Source organism: Empidonax traillii, unplaced genomic scaffold (assembly GCF_003031625.1).
Source record: "Empidonax traillii isolate 1590-97213 ecotype Southwest subspecies unplaced genomic scaffold, ASM303162v1 scaffold824:size280585, whole genome shotgun sequence".
Lineage (NCBI taxonomy): Eukaryota > Metazoa > Chordata > Aves > Passeriformes > Tyrannidae > Empidonax > Empidonax traillii.
In genome coordinates, this window is record NW_020956017.1 from 21,885 (window position 1) to 28,756 (window position 6,872).

The 6,872-nt window shown below is 36.2% G+C and overlaps 1 protein-coding gene across 1 annotated transcript in view; it reads left to right on the top strand.

The window, feature by feature from the left end:
* The first annotated feature begins 1,138 nt into the window (after nt 1-1,138).
* The window catches only part of RAP1GDS1 (Rap1 GTPase-GDP dissociation stimulator 1), a 59,000-nt gene continuing 53,266 nt past the window's right edge, over nt 1,139-6,872 (top strand). Inside the window, exon 1 of the mRNA XM_027901942.1 lies at nt 1,139-1,249. The gene's annotated coding sequence lies outside the window, so the exon portion shown is untranslated. The remainder of the gene's footprint in view (nt 1,250-6,872) is intronic.

A 6,872-nucleotide genomic window follows, 5' to 3' on the forward strand; every position in this document is an offset into this window, starting at 1 on the left:
AGGAGGCAAAGCACAGTAGGTGCCAACCTATGAAAAGGGCTTCCTATGTTGGTGTTAAGCTCTAAGGCAGCACTGGCTGCCGTTCAGGCTCAGAAGATACCAGTGATGCTTTGCCAAGAAACTGCACCTATAGTTCGGTTGGGTTTGGGTCAAGGCTCCTGGATCAGCCACCGGGAAACAAGAGACAGCTAGACACTATTTAACATTATTTGTTTTGAGTAACACTTTCTGCTTACTGTCAGAGTTGGCATGGAAACTGAATCAGCACTCATTTTTAAAAGAATAGTCCATTCAGAGTGAGGTTAGTCATCAGCAGGCTTACCAAAGAGACTCAGGCTGCAGCTGCCAGCACTTAATCCTTGCTCCTGAATAGACAGAATATTCAAAATGGTAACAGTCCTACTACCCTAGCCTTTATGGGGAAAAATGTGCATCTTTTGAGAATGATACCATGTCATTTGCATTTGGGCAGTGTTTTTTTTTTTAAGTGGGAAGGGTTAATTATCTGAAGTCCGCAACAGAACTTTCTTATTTCAGGAAGATGCCATCTGTTTCTATGGATCAGTTGAATCTAAAGAGTTAACACAATAAAACACATAGAAATGTAAGCAATGATGCTTGTAACATTCTATTTGGAAAATGGCAAAATACTTAAAAGGCTGTAAGCTTAGCACTAGGAATCTGTGAATGTATAACCAAGATGAAAGCCTACACAGCATGCAGAAATGGGTATTTTCAATTATTTTTCCTTTATTGATGAAAAAAATCAAGATATGCTTATTTTCCTTCTATGTTATTCCCACACACAAAGATAGATACAAAGGCATGGCTGCTGGTTTTCTGCACCAAATAGGATGAGAAAATAACTGATGGCTAAATTGCTATTTGGTGGCATTTCATAAAGTGCCTGGTGACATCTTTTCTCAGATGCGAATGATAAATGTATATATAAACTTGACAAGTTTAATTTCATTTCTAACCTTTGACTCCTGGCTTTTTGTATCCTCGGAACACAGACCATACATGCCTTCTTCATTGATACAGAAATTCTTTATTTTACACTATTTACGTTCAAGGCTTTAGTGCTGTTACCAAATTGATGAGAACACTGATTTCTCTTTTCTTTGTATTTACCAAGCAGATAATTTAAGTGATGCCCTGAAAAAGCTGAAGATAACAACCACTGACAGCACAGCAGATAGCTTGGAGGGATGCTTGGACTGTCTGCTTCAAGCTCTGGCACAAAACAGTAAGTTGTATGGACCTTTCAAATTTTAAATCATATGAGATCACTGAATTAAAATGGAGGTATTAAAACATGGCAGAAAGGCTGACTCAAGCAGTAGGCTGGTGGATTGGCTGTTCTGAGGGGGTATTTTTAACTCATGTATCTGTAACATTCAGGTAGCAGCGAAGACAGTGACAGGAAAATACCTGAATTTTTAAAACAGCTATAGTCCAGTCCTTTTTCCAATATGATGAAGTAGCACAGTTACTTTTCTAATTGATCATACAAGAGAAAAAGAATAGAGATGGAGAAATAAGCCTGATGAGGAGAGGGATAAAGGAGCTGCTTGCTAATTCTGGTTGAAAGAGTATAATTTCCCATTTGTGATGTATTTTGCCTCATGCTTCTGATCACAGATGTCTTATTTCCAGGAGTTTCAATCAGCAGAACTAGGCTGGATATCCAAAGATAGTACAAATTTGATATGTAGTATGATAACAAAAATAACATCGGAATGGAACAAGATGTCTTTTTCACCAAAAACTGTAGAATGCATGTGCCCACTCTTAGTAGACAGAAAGGTAAGGTAAATGAAGATGACAGTTTATAAGACTTTGCTGAGTTCAGCTTTCTTAGTGCTTCAGATTGTGGCAGAAGAAAAATACGTGTACAATTTCAGGTTGAAAGACCTCTCAGGATAGATACAAGCCATGATTAAAAATTCTTTATTTAAAAAAAAATAAGAGTTAGTCCTTTGGAATTATCAATACACTCAGAAGTACATACTATTAATAAGTCTTGTTTTTTTCCCCATGATAGTATTCTACAAATCACAGCCTTTTGGCTTAGTTGGTGTAAGGTGTTTCATGAGGTTTTTCACAACTGAGTATAAGCACCATCCATATCAAGTCAAAAATGGATTATAACAGCCTCTGCATTTAGTGATAGTTTTTAATTCTGATTATTTTGTAAGGGGATGTCAGCCAGGAAGTAATAAAATATTTGGGCTTTAGAATAACCCATTTTTTGAAGATGCTGAATCATTTTACATATGGATTTATTTGTGAGGTATATCCAGTACTTTAATCCAACCTCCAGTTGGCTTTGGTATTTCCAGTACTTTTATGTCTAATACTTAAACAATAAGTACTAAAAGAAGATGTCATGAAAAGTGAGAACATACTTGTGTAAATAACAGAGTTTACTCTTTTGCTATGAAGGTCACATAGATGTGTCACAGAACAAGTTTGGCAGATGCACAATAATTTTGATTAATGTATGGAAAACTTACTGATGCTTTCCTTCAGCCACATGACTCTCTTCCCTCTCAGTTCTAGGGATTTGCTCTTCCTTCCAAAATATTTTCTCTTTCAGTCTTGTAGCTGCCAGATCAGATAAACAGATTATTAGGATTTTGACATCTCTCTTTTGGGTAGTTTTAGAAAATTTAATCCCTCCATCATTTACCAGGCTCTTTGCATGTAAGTCAGTAATATGAATACAAACCTGCTGAGCTGCCATGTGATACACATCTTCACATGTTTTCAGCTGCCCAAGATTGTGGGCAACTAAAACAACTGACTCTGGAAACTAGATGGGTTAGATAGGATGTTTTTTTCAACAACTTCCTGGTAATTTAGGAATCAGTATATTGATGCCCTTTCAAGGGTATGGGGTACTTCCAATATATAAGTTTTGCCGAGTCTCTTTGGACAACAGACTTTATTTCTCAACGTAGTCTGATGATTTGGGGAAGAAAAATCCTCATAGAAGACAGACTTCTGGTCTGGGATAATTTTGTGAGAACAGCAGTACATTCAAAAGACTTCATAGATTATGAGGTAAATTGCATGTAAGAGATTGGTTCAACAAATAGATATAGAATCAGCTTTCTAAATGCTTTTTCATAGTTCTCATCCATCCAGTTACATCTTATAGTAGATTTGATTGATTTTTAGTTACAATCTTTATTATCATATATATGATATCTAGATATGAGACACATGCTGTACCTCTGTGTCTGTGTATAAATTATTATACAATAGTAATTAGAAATCAATTTTAATATGAAAGTGTGTTAATTGTAATGCAGAAATAATTTAAATAATATTTCTCAAATAGTTATTCTGCTCTCTTTTATTATGTGTATGATTATATTACTGAAGTATACATTCTGATTATAGTTCAGTAAATCATCATATTAGAGTAACGCTAGAGAAATAAGCCATGCAAGGCATAGAGTTTATTTTAAAATAATTTTATAGGACTGTGATTTCATTGGGAGTTCATGGTGGTATTGTAAGTCACAGAAGTTAGTTTTATTCATTTCATTAAGACTTGAAGACAAAAGTATTATCTTACATAAAATTTAGTACATTACTAATACAGTAATGCAACCCACTCCCATCTACTGCCAGCCAAGATCAGCAGGTTAACCCAGTGTTAATACAACACTCAGGTTTTCAGCAAAGGAAAGAATCATTTGCACAGTTTCAGTTCTGGCCTATTGCATATACATAGGAACATTTCAGTGACCATTACACTGCTTTTAATTGGTACCTATATGCATAGGGTTGTGGTTGCTGCAGAAATGGAAGTTCCACTCTAACAATACCATGCCAATTATAGTTCCATTTACTTTGCATGCAATCTTTTAAATTGTCATCATGTTAAAACATTACTTTCTTCTTGTAATGTCTACTGTGTAGAAAGAGATGGCAAATTTACGGCGAATATTGGAACTTTTCATTTCTTTCTATGCAATCTGATGCTTTTTCTTTTGTTTTTCATGCTCCTTCATCCTAGACGGGATTATCAAAACATGGTACCTCCTGTCTAACTTTACGAGGTATCATGCTATTTGTCACACCAATCAAGTTAAGCTGTATGCACACACACATGCTCTACTACACAAGGAGGAGTCAAATAGCTGAATGTGATAACTGTTGGTAAATATTTGGCAAACCAAATTCAAATTGTTTTAGCTACTCTTTGTCTAGGGAGATAGTTGTGTAGCCCTGCACATCTGAGACCCAGGTCTGAAAAAGCTGCAGACCGTTTCTTTAGGAGACCTTGTTTGGAAATATGTATATTCCTATTTATGCAAGTATTTTAGTTTTTATCTGTCATGAGCACTTCTGGCTGAGGCCAGTCATGTATGGCCTAGATTGTGGCATTAGGTAAAACTGGGGAGTTCAAGATGAAAGAGGCAACAATGACAGAAGAATAGAAATTAGAAATTATTTAGGATAACAAGAACATACCTTATTTTGTGTGGAGTTCCGTCAGCATTCCCAGTAAAGGTCAGTGACATATCTGGGGACTTTGCAGCTATAAGGCTGCGGTGACGTTAGTCCAGATTCCCAGGTAATGTAAGTTGGCACAGCTCTTTTCACCTCTGTGGATCTACCTCATGCACATAAGCTGATATTCGGTTCACCTTGCTTCTGAAAGGGAGACAGGAATGCTTGATCTCTCTCCACCTGCCATTCACTCTCTCTAGATTGCTAAAATTTCCATAATTCAGATTTTTAAGAGAAGGCTCCAGTACATGATCCATAAGCAATTTTAGCAGCAAAAAAAACAGTCAGCCTTGCACTGAATGAAATATTGGCTTCTACTGAATCAAGAGGTGAAATTCATATGTTGCATGTGTTTTCTTTTACCAACTGTTTATTAAACAAGTTGCTCCATTATCTGCTCCAGAGAATTTGGATTCTTTCTATACAGACGTGGTTTGATGTGTTATTGTAAAGAAAGAATTTTGCTGATCTGGAAGCAGGCTCTTTGCAGTGATATGGAGTGTAAAAATAAATGCTTTATTTTGTATCTCACACCGAAAGAAAAATATAGGTATGTACTATTGTATATTGAGAACAGTTGGTTATCTTGTGTAAGGAAATGCAACAGAAAACAATATTGGCCATTGTTTTATATCAACAAACATGTATACAAATTTATACCTGTTAAGAGTAATTTCATAACTACTGTGTCTGTCAAAAAAATGCCATTATCCTAAGATCCTCAAATAGAGGTCTACAAGAAAGGACTGCCTGTGAAAAGGAAAACAAAAAGGAAATAGGGGTTTTCTTTTAAACTGCAGACTTTCTAGGACATAACTGTTGCAATAACAAAAAAAAAAAAAAAAAAGTTGTTGCTAGTCCAGACATGCTGTGTTTCAGATACAAAAAGTTATAGCAGACATAAATAACCCAGTTTTGATAAATGAGAAATCTGAAAAATCTGCTGAGAGTGATATTTTTGGCTCTGATGTGCTCAGTGTGAGAGGCTGAAAATGCCCACTAATCCCAGCCTTCAGCACCAGCCTATGAAAATGTCTAAAATGTAATTGAAGTGGGAAGACTGGCACATGCATTTGGAACATTTTTTTACTTATACTTTTTGGGAGACTAAGAGTATGAGTCTACATTTTACGTGTAAAAATGGTTAAGCAAAATCACACGAGTAAAGAAAAAGTTAAGTGAGAAGGCAGGGCCCCAGTTTTGAGGAGGATTTAGAAATGTTGGAAAACTTTGAAATAATACACTTTACCTTAAAGATGTGGTTGCTAAGATGCCCTGTTTTCTATTTGTTGAGCTGTACTGATACCTGGTAACTCAAGGAACCATCAGATGACCCATGAAAATTATGAATCTATGTTTGAAACTGGAAATCTCAGTATTATTCAAAGGCTACATTAGTATGTTACTTTTCTCCCTGCAATGAACACAGTTTCCTAGTGGTATTTTGTTTTGCCCCAAAATGTATTTTGGCTGTATGCTGCAGCCATATTTTGTTCTGAATATACTCATTGTGTTGTATCAGAGAAAATATCATTCTTACAAACAAATGATGGCCAGCAACTGCTAGTAAGCCTTTGCCGTCACTTCCCGCTGTTCCAGCTTTATGGTGTTGGAATCATGGACTCAGCCCTCCTACCTTAAGCACCTTGTAGGTCTTTAGTGACTAAGCAATAGTCACTTCATCTTTTGTTTTCACAATCCTCTTACATGTTGGCATGAAAGTATGCTTTTTCCCACCCCAAAAATAAGAAAAATTAAGTTGTAGAAACTTTTGTTGTAGCAGAGTTATTCTAAGTCACAAACATTCCTGAAATCGCTTTCAGTTTTTCCCATTGGCCAGGCATTTTAAGCTTTCTCCATTCCCATTCATAGCATGGAGAAGGAACTCCACATTTCACAGCTTGCTCGAGCAAAGGTGTGCTTAAACATCACCAAACTAACCTTTCTCTGCTTTGAAGAGACTGTTTGAGCAGAAAAAGAGTAAAAGCAGGTGAGCATAATTTCATGCAGATTGTGGCCAAGTAACAATGCTTACATGATTGTGAGTGCTTGCAAAGCATTATAGCTTAAAACAAAATATCTTCGGTTCTATTCTGACCCTCACACGTAGGATTAACTTTTGGCTACAATTGTTTCATGTAAATGAAAAACCAGCTTTCAGCATCCCCACAGCTTTACTACACTTGACTAATATGTAAGCTGTGACAACGCAAGCCAGTGCAAAAGCACGTCACGATAGCTTAGCACAAGCAAGTGGGTAGAAAATGCTACTGATTGGATTAGTGGCCTATTAAAACAACTGACAGCAAGTAGAACTAAATTAATTGACAAATAGCATTTCC